Source organism: Tiliqua scincoides, chromosome 1 (genome assembly GCF_035046505.1).
Source record: "Tiliqua scincoides isolate rTilSci1 chromosome 1, rTilSci1.hap2, whole genome shotgun sequence".
Classification (NCBI taxonomy): domain Eukaryota; kingdom Metazoa; phylum Chordata; class Lepidosauria; order Squamata; family Scincidae; genus Tiliqua; species Tiliqua scincoides.
The window spans coordinates 202,391,866-202,404,210 of record NC_089821.1 but is presented as its reverse complement, the minus strand read 5'-3'; the positions used below and the strand labels follow the sequence as shown (position 1 = coordinate 202,404,210).

At 44.3% G+C, this 12,345-nt stretch overlaps 1 protein-coding gene and 1 pseudogene across 4 annotated transcripts in view; one reads left to right on the top strand and one right to left on the bottom strand.

Annotated features, from left to right (window-relative positions):
• The window catches only part of NKAIN2 (sodium/potassium transporting ATPase interacting 2), a 587,108-nt gene that overhangs the window by 211,124 nt on the left and 363,639 nt on the right, over positions 1-12,345 (bottom strand). The window lies entirely within an intron of this gene.
• On the top strand, positions 2,495-2,598 carry LOC136638417 (small nucleolar RNA SNORA17; annotated as a pseudogene).

Below are 12,345 nucleotides of genomic sequence, written 5' to 3'. Positions count from 1 at the left end.
GGTAGGCTCCTAAAGCAGTTTTGGATTCAGACCTACAATATACAGGGTGACCCAAAAGTAGGTGGACAGTAAATGATAACATTTATTCGACCTACTGTCCACCTACTTTTGGGTCACCCTGTATAATTAAAATAGGATTAATCTATTATTTACAGACAAGTTCTTGTCACAGTATCTCCAGTCTTGCAAATAATGCAATTTCTAAACTCAGTTTGACCAAACCTCAGGGAAGCTTTGGATGTGAGAGATATCGGGAAATGAGACATACAGGATGTGGGAAAATGTGCTCACCCGCCTCCATTTCAGTTTGAGTGACATCATGGACTGGCCACTGATGACATGGACTGAAGGTCTCAGTTAAGCTGTGGTGTTGGGCTGGGAGCCCAGGAAGCTCTGCTCTTCTGATCACATCCCTACTACACATTGCAGTAATCTGGTGGTGAGCAAGCATGTGTGATCTCTCTCCAAGAGATGGAATTTGACAGGCAAGAAGAACCGAGATCATAACCTGGGCAGTATCAGATTACCAGCCTGAACTGAAGGAAGTTCCTTCCTGTAGCTATTTTCATCCTTTCACATTTATCATTACATCCAGCTTGGTCCTCACACTGGAACAACCATAGTATAGATTTGCTTTCATTGATAGAAAACAAAACAAATACATGGTAGAAAAGATTCACAATTCAAATGTAAGAGAATTGTGGTCTTAAAAGGCATTTTTTTAATGCTGGATCATCATCACTTGATTCATAATTTGTGAAGACAATAAAAGCAATTTATAATTTGTGCACTACTAAAGTGTTAAACATGGCAAACTGTTCCTGTTTCACTCATTTATCCACAACAAAATATAGATCATGTGGCTTAATGCTTTCTTCTCCAGCATTCATTGGCAGCTTCTAACTCCCTTGAGCCATCCAACCCCTTCACGGCTGCCCTCCTCCAAACATCCAGTCAAGAGAAATGTTCAGAAAGCTGCTGTGCAGGTGGTGATGGTAGCTTTCTCTTTGATAAATAAACAAATAAATTATAAACAGACCACCCATAAGGCAACACAAGTTGAGTTTGTGAGCATTGAAAATATCAGAAGCAAATTTCAAAGCTCATCTTCACGTGTAGTGGTTCAAGCAAAGAAAGATGCAAAGAAGAATCCAATGCATTTAGGCTCATTCTGTTGATGAATTGTGGAAATCAAATGCCTCCTAATTCTGAACAGCATGGACAAGGAATATTATGGAAGACGAATATTGCTCCTTTTGAGTTTGATGCTAAAACGCTCCATTTTATAGCAGTAAAGTTAGATTAACATAGTAACTTTCAGTGATCCTGGCCGTGGCCAAAGGGGAAAATCACCTTTTAGGATTTTGAGATAACTGTCATTGCTGAACAGAGACTGAGAAGGCTAATTAAGCCTAATTATAAGAGATTATGAGCTGCTTGTTAATTCTAATGGGCCCCTGCTGTCCATCAGGTAATAACCCCAAAGTGCTGATTTTATTGGGGTTAAAATTTCAGGTGAGATTTAAAGTGACCCTAGGTATTGGCAGCCTGGTGCTCCTTCCATTGCACCTTTATTAATGCATTAAAATGTACATACACAATTAATTTTGTGGCAATGGCAATATTAATATTAATATGGTTAACAAGGCTTGTCTTTTCACTGTATAATGCATTTTAATTGTGACAGGGCTATTTTTTCACTGTGGTAAAGGAAAAAAATCAGCGTAGGTGTCAGTAGTCTTCTGGATAAAGGTGTATTCTGTATACAGTATTGTATAGAAATGCATTCTGTGTATGGTATAGAAATGCTTTCTGGGCAGCAAGATCCGTTACAGCTTTTTACATTAGAAAATTGTGTTTGATGGGCCCTTTGGTAATCTGGCAAATACTTTAATAGCCCAATCTTAACTGCATTCCCCTGTATCAGTGCAGTGGTACCAGCAAGGGTTCCCTTGCATCCTGCAGATAATTTTGGCTGTTGGAGATCTCCTTGGGATAAGGGGACATTTGTTGATATCCTGGCACAAGTTCAAATTGATCAGTGTCAGAAGATCATGCCTGGGAAGGATAGGATACTGCACAAGTTGATGCCGCTGATCCCACCCCAGCCTGGGCCCAATTCACCCACCATGCCCCATCACTACCCTGCTCTTGCCCCACTTCACCCCCTCACTGCCCTCCCCTTGAGCCAAACTTACCTGCTCCGGCAGGCATCCCTGTGTGTGTTGGTGCCAACAGGAAGTCTGTGGCCTTATCACCAGAGTGCCTAACCTTTGGGCTGTCATAAAGTGCTTTATGGCACTTTTATGACAGCATGGGGGCCTGGCACATTGGTGGTGGTTCGCAACAAAGGCAGCAGCCAAATGCTAATCCCCTTCTCAGACCCGATCCTATTTAGCAAGTGCAGGTTCAAGTAGACAGCCCCCGTGCTGCACAGACTCACCCCAGGATAAGGGAATGATTGTTCCCTAACCCAGAGGAAACTTCCACAACTCCCCCCCCCATAGGATGCAGTGGCAGTCATTTTGCTACCACTGTATCAGTGGGGGGAGGGGGAAGAATAGGACTGGGCTCTAAGAGATCCATGGTTCAAATAAACTTGATTTATTCCAGTTTGGCTGATTTCTCCTAAGGGAGGGTGGGAGGAATTGCAAAAATGTGTAAGTCCCAGGCCCACACAAGCAGAGTCTTTGGAAGTTAAGTATTATCTGAACAGGTTCTTGTTAAATAGTGTATGTTCAAAACAAATGAAGTATGAATTCATGTTGACTTGATCAGCTAATAAACTGTAGTGAGAATTAAGTACATTACAAGTACATATAAGAGCAGTGGTTAAGAAACTAAGGGATGGATTCTACTATTAGGTGAGTTTGGACGAGTTCCTCATTTATTGACACATCAATAAATCACCTGAAAAATGAAAAACCTGTTGAAATCATATTATTAACTAACTGCAAACTAAAGGTAGATTGTGTCTTTAAGGCAATGGTGAGGACCTTGTGAATGTGTGTTAATAGATACATCTTTTAGAGCTGTTTTCAAACCATCTGGTCGCTACTTATGGTCTACTAGATATGCTTTCTATGAATGCAGATAAGTGAGTCATAGAGAGAGGGCTTGTGAAATCATACTTAAAATTTCAACAGAAAAAAGTTGAAGCTGCATAGAGAAACACCATTAACTCCAGTTTCCTTTTCCCCCTGCTTCGTATTATTTTAGCTAGCCTCTATTCTGCTGCACAGTTGGGCAAAGACTATATTTTATGCATCATTACTGACTCTTCTAGTGTCTTCCTGGCTAGCAGATTTACAAGCCTCAAGCAAGCCTGAAATTCTTATACTCCAAGAAGCAGAAGAGTAGTATCTTTCTGACATAAAGGGTCACTGAGATGGCCATAGTTTTTGATTAAAAATCTCTAGGCTATAGTTCTCTGCACACTTACCTGAGAGTAAGGATTGACCTCCGTGGCACCTATTTCAGAATAAGCATAGATAGAATCATGCTGACAAAAGAATTGGGAAGAAATTATAAAGATGCTTTAACCCCAATGAAAAAGCAGCTTTGGATGCATGTGCACCTGCCCAACGTAAAAGTTGCTTTCTTGTTGTGTGGTCCTACATGATGATGCAAACACACATGAAGTTGCCTTGCGTGAACCAAACCATTGGTCCATCTAGGTCAGAAGTGTCTACTCTCATTGGCAGTGGATCTCTGAGATTTTGAGACAGGGATCTTTGCCAGTCCTACCTTGAAACCCTAGAAGCAGAAATGCCAGGACCACATGGGCAAGGCCAATTGTGCAGGCCTTAACCATCCAACTAATATACCAACCTGGGTATCCTATCACAAGACAGGGAAGCATGTATCACATTACTGCAGAACTTGAGAACAAGGCTTAGATAAACTGCTGAAACTGCACAGCTGAACACACTACTAGGAATAAGACATGTTGGGCAAATGGAGACTTAGACTTAGGGTGGTGCTGGGAGACAGTTTTCAAACTGCAATAACAGAGTGACTCAAATAGTTTTTAAAGTGTCATTTCCCCATCCTATCTTTCGAAAAGTACTTCATCGCTGTAAATAAAGCAATCATTATTCCAAAATAACAAACCTAGATGCATGAATAACAGGAAGTATACTTGCTTGGAATTCGTTTTAGATTCCTATCACAAATGGAACCAAAGAAAGCTTTCAAAGCCTATCTCAAACTCCACCAATAGTATCAGAGACACACATACATGGCGGAAAATAGGAGTCAGAAAGAAAAGGTTTTGAAAGTCTAGAAAAACAAGTCAGTCAATATGATTTTTAACGTACCCTCTTTTTTCTTATTCTAGAACTTTTAGATGGTATACTGGGTGCTACCACTGGCACCAATATAGAGGGGGCAGATCTGCCAGGTCAACCCATTGATGGGCATGACTCTTAGCCAGTGCCTAACCCTCTGATGCCGGTGGCCCACTTCTGATGCAACCAATGGTTAGAACTTATGTTCCATGGCATCAAATGGAAACTTCCGCGAGTATGAAAAAATATTGGCATATCCTGGCACGTATGGGGCAAACCAACCAGTGGAATGGGGATAGAGCAAAACGAGAATGGATTTTGGAAATGATCAGGGCAACTTCCAGTCAAATTAAGGACTTTGAAGTTAGATTGATTTCCATGGAAGCACAATGCCACTGAAAACAATGGGGCTTTAACTTTGGCTAGGTGGTGCCCATTGATTTAAAAACCTTGTAACAAATAAGTAGTTAAAATACGAGCTTGCTCCAATACCACCAAGACTACAGTTTTCTCTGCTGAGAGTTGTATTTTCTCCCCTCAATGGACAATATAATTAATTTTAAATATATCAGCCCAACTTCCATACACCAGTTTCCTCTAGCTTCAGAACTTCCAAATGTATATCATACTGTTCATCACTGCCAGAAAAGCACAAGTTAATGTTTAAGAGCCCAATCCTGAGCTGCCCGGGGTGCCCAGGCTCGGCAGCACCGAGAAGTGCTGCCGCTGAATCCTGTGCCTCCTGCGCTACCGTGGGATGCGCCTCAGAAGAAGGGGATGTTCATCCCCTTCTCCCGGGTAAGGTAAGCAGCCCCACAATGGGGCTACTCACTTTACCACCAGCTGTAAGGTAAAGGCGCTCATGTGGGGCATGCAGTCCTGTACGAGCGCCTAGGATCCTGAGGAGCAGAGCTCCACGGATCCTTCTCTCTCCCTCCCCCCGGCACGCCTCCCTCTGCCCTCTCCCCCCTCCGTCGGCCTCCCCCCTCCCTGGAACACCTCCTCCCCGCCCCACCTACCGTGCCACTTCTTGGCGGTCCAGGAGACCGCTGAGCTGTGGAAACTGGGCGACTGCCTGGTGCAAGCCCAGCACCGGCCTGCGCTGAACTAGCATGGGTGGGAGCCCGGCAGCGAGCCCCGCAAACATGCCTTATGGCATGTTTGTGATTGTGCTTGGCGGCATGGAGCCGTGCCACCAGGCTCAGGATTGGGCTCTTAGTCTGTAAATTGGCCTTGAATTTTAATTTTCTTTCTTTGCACACACACACACACAAAATATATGAACCTATGTCCTAAGGAAATAGTAATCTGAAAACTGGAATAGGATAGTTATGCAATTATAATTAAATTATAATTTAATAGGTAACCTCAATTAGGGTCATTAAAAACCTATAAAAAGATGGTTTGTATTGGTGATTTTGTTTCCCCTTAAGGCATGCTGAGGGATAATTTGAAAGCTTTTTATGATCTTCAATTTCATTGTATTCTGACAGAAGATTCAGCATAAATGCCTGTAAAAATGTTTTAATATATTTTGACTGAGATTCTGCTTTCCTGGTGTTGTGTTCATTGAAGTATGCAGATTGCTACATACTTACGTTGCGAACCTTCAAATCAATCCAGTTTAACATGACGGAACTAGGAATCAGGAGACAGGTGACTACTGCAGAAAACGCCAACCCTGCATCACTTGCACTGTCACAAGATGGCCACCAACAGCATGCAGAGCACTCTGTCAGTGGACAGATTTGGAGCACTGCCCCAAGAGGTGGCACTGTTCCACCTCCACCACCGGATCCTGCCATGCCTGCTGGGGAAGGTATGTTGTTGGCAACCTTCAGTCTCGAAAGACTATGGTATTGCGCTCTGAATGGTGGTTCTGGAACATCGTCTAGTGTGGCTGAAAAGGCCAATTCGGGAGTGACAATCCCTTCCACACTGGAAGCAAGTGCAGTCTGACCCTGGTCTGCCTCCCTGGCTATGAGCCTTCCTTCTTTGCCTCTTTGCCTCTTTGCCTCAGACTATTGGCCAAGTGCCTCTTCAAACTGGGAAAGGCCATGCTGCACAGCCTGCCTCCAAGCGGGCCGCTCAGAGGCCAGGGTTTCCCACTTGTTGAAGTCCACTCCTAAGGCCTTCAGAACCCTCTTGCAGATGTCCTTGTATCGCAGCTGTGGTCTACCTGTAGGGCGCTTTCCTTGCATGAGTTCTCCATAGAGGAGATCCTTTGGGATCCGGCCATCATCCATTCTCACGACATGACTGAGCCAACGCAGGCGTCTCTGTTTCAGCAGTGCATACATGCTAGGGATTCCAGCTCGTTCCAGGACTGTGTTGTTTGGAACTTTGTCCTGCCAGGTGATGCCGAGGATGCATCGGAGGCAGCGCATGTAGAAAGCGTTCAGTTTCCTCTCCTCTTGTGAGTGAAGAGTCCATGACTCGCTGCAGTACAGAAGTGTACTCAGGACGCAAGCTCTGTAGACCTGGATCTTGGTATGTTCTGTCAGCTTCTTGTTGGACCAGACTCTCTTTGTGAGTCTGGAAAACGTGGTAGCTGCTTTACCGATGCGTTTGTGGGTGGGGAGAAGCCAAAGCTGGGTAGGAGAAGGGAACAAGGAGGCTATGGAAGGGGTAGATCCAGTGGCCAAAGCATGTGTCAGATCCTGTTTTGCAAGCCTCCTTCTCCTTTGTCTCCTCAAACTTGCACAAGCTACAGACTTGGCACAAGTCCAAGGAGACCCACTGTAAAGTAGGATACTTACGGACGGGTAATTCTGCTTTCCCCTCCAAAGCCTCCTGATCCCCGCCCACTGGATAGAGTGCACTCATTTTTGGTGCAACTGCATCAATGGGAAGACGAATAGGATTGGGTTCTAATAAATGTCTTTCCTAGTTTCAGTTGTTCACTAGTAAATGAATCAGGATCTGCACTGGTGCCACTTAAATTAGGATGCAATAAGAGTCTACCAAACAATTTAGAACACAGCTTTCTTTTAAACACTTTTATACGGTGTAGCTCATAAGACAGTACCCCAGTACTGTATCTGAACTTGCCATCCAGCCATCCAATTTAAATCAGCATGACCTCTTTTGTGCATGGGTGATTTTGTACAAGCTTACCATGAATGCTGTCCAGGGAGCACTTTTAAAGTTTCACTGAAATCAAGTTACATACACAAATAAGCCATGCCAATTTCTTTCCCTAAAAAGAGAAAATGCAGCTCAGGTTGTAATTCTACAAACTTGGGGTCCCTTTTAAGCACATATTACAAGCAGAGACTGAAAGAGATTCCTAGACCTTTGTTTCATTGGTTTTGAAACTAACTCACAATATAATGTTAAATGTATAAAAAAAGTTTTATTCATCTTGAAAACAATACATTACATTTGACACAGAACCAGAGTCGAAACAGATGTGGATTCAACATATTCTCCCTACAGAAGACTATTACCAGTAGCACCAGTTGAAATAACTGAAAACCAAGGTGATGTAAAATTTATTCCGTTAATCCTTTAATGAAAGGATGAAGGAAAAATGCTTCATTCCTCAAAGCCCTTTTTCTGCATGAAAGCAAAGCACACATATTTTAAACCCAAGCATTTTAAGAGTGGCAAAATCTATTTTCTTTGAGAGCACAGGTGGCTGCATTGCAATGTGCATAATGCTACCATGCGAGAAGGATAATGACAAATGTATTGGGTGAAAGAAAAAAAAAATATTCTTGCAGATTGAGAATTCTTTTGTTTCATTCCACTAGAGCTATAAATAAGAAGCACACCACAAATGTACTGCCAAATAAACCCGCAAAAAAAGTAAAAACACCCAAGAAAGCTTTGTGGTTTACAAATGGGTTTTTTCAAAGAGATTCAGGCTGACACAAAGGGAGCTTTTCTCAGCAAATGAGAGAACACTTTCACTGTGTTCTTTCTGGGAAGAAGGTTATATCAAATATTCATGGTTGCCTCTTGTCTATACAAGTCTGGTTTGATGGAGTAATAGTGTCAGACTCACCTGGCACCAAAACTCTGGTGTTTTTCGCTTTCCCCCAGACAATAAATTTGTGACTGTCAGGGGATGGGAGCTGATGGGAAATGATAGCCTTATTGAGCTGCCTTACAAACTGTGACTCATTTGTTCTAAAGACCCAGACTGACAGCCCTTGCATTTCTCCCTTCCAGCAAAATTGAACATAAATCCCTTTATTATTTTTCTTTGTGACAATTTATCAGAATTCCGGAATTTTATAGGAAGCTATAGAGGGTGGCGACAACAAAGATGACTGACATGCAATCCTGTCTTTCAAGACTGCTGCCCTGGCCTCTTGAACTTGGAGAACTACTGTAAACTGTTCCCTAGCATTTGTTTACATGGCCTGGAAAGGAAAGCCTTGGCAATCAGGATAGCATACCTCCCTCTAACACAGCCATTTTCAACCACTGTGTCATGGCATACTGGTGTGCTGTGGATGGTCTGCAGGTGTGCTATGGGAGTTTGGGGGAGGATCATTTGTTAGTAGGGTCACTGGGTGATGCGAGCCCCTGCTGTCAGTGTGGTGTGCCTTGTCAATGGTCAAAAAACTGATGGTATGCCTTGACCATTTTAGTACCTTGTCAGTGTGCCGTGAGTTGAAAAAGATTGAAAATCACTGCTCTAACGACTATTAGACTTCTAACCTCTAACCAAAATTTCCTCCCTGCAGTTTTATTCAATTACGGCAATACCATGAGTATCATTGTCTTTACTTTTGTTGCTTTCTTCTTTTGTCCTTGCAGAGGACCCAGAAGTGGCCATAGGTTAACCTATTTCTGCCTAGCCCACAGGTGTACACATTTGATCCCTGTTGTGTATATGCTTAAAATGTATATGCTTAAAAGTGGTGTAGGGAGGAGGGGTTTAGATTCGTTAGGCACTGGGGAATGTTTTGGGACAAGCGGGGCCTGTACAAGAGGGACGGGCTCCATTTGAACCAGAATGGAACCAGACTGCTGGCGCATAACATTAAAAAGGTGGCAGAGCAGCTTTTAAACTGATCCCTGGGGGAAGGCCGACAGGAGCCGAGGGGCATCCGGTTCGGGACTCCTCATCCTATGGGATGAGGATGGGGAGGTTAGAGAACAACAAGACAAAGGCAGAGTAGGAGAAGAAATTGGGAAAGGTAGGGTGATGGGATGTGATAGACGGTTTGGCACAATGAGAGGATGCGGGGACAAAGGAGCGAATAAGCAGCCCATCCTGGGGCATTCCGTGTATAAATGCTTTTATGCGAATGCCCGAAGTCTACGAGCAAAGGTGGGAGAACTGAAATGTCTGGTGACAAGGGAAAATATTGAAATAGTGGGCATAACGGAAACCTGGTGGAATGCGGAGAATCAGTGGGATACTGCAATCCCGGGCTATAAACTCTACAGGAGGGACAGGCAGGGGCATGTTGGAGGTGGGGTGGCCCTTTATGTTAAGGAAGGGATAGAATCCAGCAAAGTAGAGATTGAAGGTGGGTCCGACTCCACCGTAGAATCTCTGTGGATTAAATTACCAGGCTTGTGCAGCGATGTAATACTGGGGGCGTGCTATCGTCCTCCAGACCAGAAATCGGATGGGGACCTTGAAATGAGGAAACAGATCAGGGAGGTGACAAGGAGGGACAGGGTTGTAATCATGGGGGACTTCAATTATCCTCATATTGACTGGGTCAATTTGTGTTCTGGTCACGATAAGGAAACCGGATTTCTTGACGTGCTAAATGACTGTGGCTTAGATCAGCTAGTCACGGAGCCCACCAGAGGACAGGTGACTCTGGATTTAATATTGTGCGGTACGCAGGACCTGGTTAGAGATGTAAACGTTACTGAGCCATTGAGGAACAGTGATCATGCTGCGATCCGTTTTGACGTGCACGTTGGGGGAAGAATACCAGGCAAATCTCTAACAAAAACCCTTGACTTCCGACGGGCGGACTTCCCTCAAATGAGGAGGCTGGTTAGAAGGAGGTTGAAAGGGAGGGTAAAAAGAGTCCAATCTCTCCAGAGTGCATGGAGGCTGCTTAAAACAACAGTAATAGAGGCCCAGCAGAGGTGTATACCGCAAAGAAAGAAGGGTTCCACTAAATCCAGGAGGGTGCCCGCATGGCTAACCAGCCAAGTTAGAGAGGCTGTGAAGGGCAAGGAAGCTTCCTTCCGTAAATGGAAGTCTTGCCCTAATGAGGAGAATAAAAAGGAACATCAACTGTGGCAAAAGAAATGTAAGAAGGTGATATGGGAGGCCAAGAGAGACTATGAGGAACGCATGGCCAGCAACATTAAGGGGAATAATAAAAGCTTCTTCAAATATGTTAGAAGCAAGAAACCCGCCAGAGAAGCGGATGGCCCTCTGGATGGTGAGGGAGGGAAAGGGGAGATAAAAGGAGACTTAGAGATGGCAGAGAAATTAAATGAGTTCTTTGCATCTGTCTTCACGGCAGAAGACCTCGGGCAGATACCGCTGCCCGAACGGCCCCTCCTAACCGAGGAGTTAAGTCAGATAGAGGTTAAAAGAGAAGATGTTTCAGACCTCATTGATAAATTAAAGATCAATAAGTCACCGGGCCCTGATGGCATCCACCCAAGGGTTATTAAGGAATTGAAGAATGAAGTTGCAGATCTCTTGACTAAGGTATGCAACTTGTCCCTCAAAACGGCCACGGTGCCAGAAGATTGGAGGATAGCAAATGTCACACCTATTTTTAAAAAGGGAAAGAGGGGGGACCCGGGAAACTATAGGCCGGTCAGCCTAACATCCATACCGGGTAAGATGGTGGAATGCCTCATCAAAGATAGGATCTCAAAACACATAGACGAACAGGCCTTGCTGAGGGAGAGTCAGCATGGCTTCTGTAAGGGTAAGTCTTGCCTCACAAACCTTTTAGAATTCTTTGAAAAGGTCAACAGGCATGTGGATGCGGGAGAACCCGTGGACATTATATATCTGGACTTTCAGAAGGCGTTTGACACGGTCCCTCACCAAAGGCTACTGAAAAAACTCCACAATCAGGGAATTAGAGGACAGGTCCTCTCGTGGATTGAGAACTGGTTGGTGGCCAGGAAGCAGAGAGTGGGTGTCAATGGGCAATTTTCACAATGGAGAGAGGTGAAAAGCGGTGTGCCCCAAGGATCTGTCCTGGGACTGGTGCTTTTCAACCTCTTCATAAATGACCTGGAGACAGGGTTGAGCAGTGAAGTGGCAAAGTTTGCAGACGACACCAAACTTTTCCAAGTGGTGAAGACCAGAAGAGATTGTGAGGAGCTCCAGAAGGATCTCTCCAGACTGGCAGAATGGGCAGCAAAATGGCAGATGCGCTTCAATGTCAGTAAGTGTAAAGTCATGCACATTGGGGCAAAAAATCAAAACTTTAGATATAGGCTAATGGGTTCTGAGCTGTCTGTGACAGATCAGGAGAGAGATCTTGGGGTGGTGGTGGACAGGTCGATGAAAGTGTCGACCCAATGTGCGGCCGCAGTGAAGAAGGCCAATTCTATGCTTGGGATCATTAGGAAGGGTATTGAGAACAAAACGGCTAGTATTATAATGCCGTTGTACAAATCTATGGTAAGGCCACACCTGGAGTATTGTGTCCAGTTCTGGTCGCCGCATCTCAAAAAAGACATAGTGGAAATGGAAAAGGTGCAAAAGAGAGCGACTAAGATGATTACGGGGCTGGGGCACCTTCCTTATGAGGAAAGGCTACGGTGTTTGGGCCTCTTCAGCCTAGAAAAGAGACGCCTGAGGGGGGACATGATTGAGACATACAAAATTATGCAGGGAATGGACAGATTAGATAGGGAGATGCTCTTTACACTCTCACATAATACCAGAACCAGGGGACATCCACTAAAATTGAGTGTTGGGCGGGTTAGGACAGACAAAAGAAAATATTTCTTTACTCAGCGTGTGGTCGGTCTGTGGAACTCCTTGCCACAGGATGTGGTGCTAGCGTCTAGCCTAGACGCCTTTAAAAGGGGATTGGACGAGTTTCTGGAGGAAAAATCCATTATGGGGTACAAGCCATGATGTGTATGCGCAACC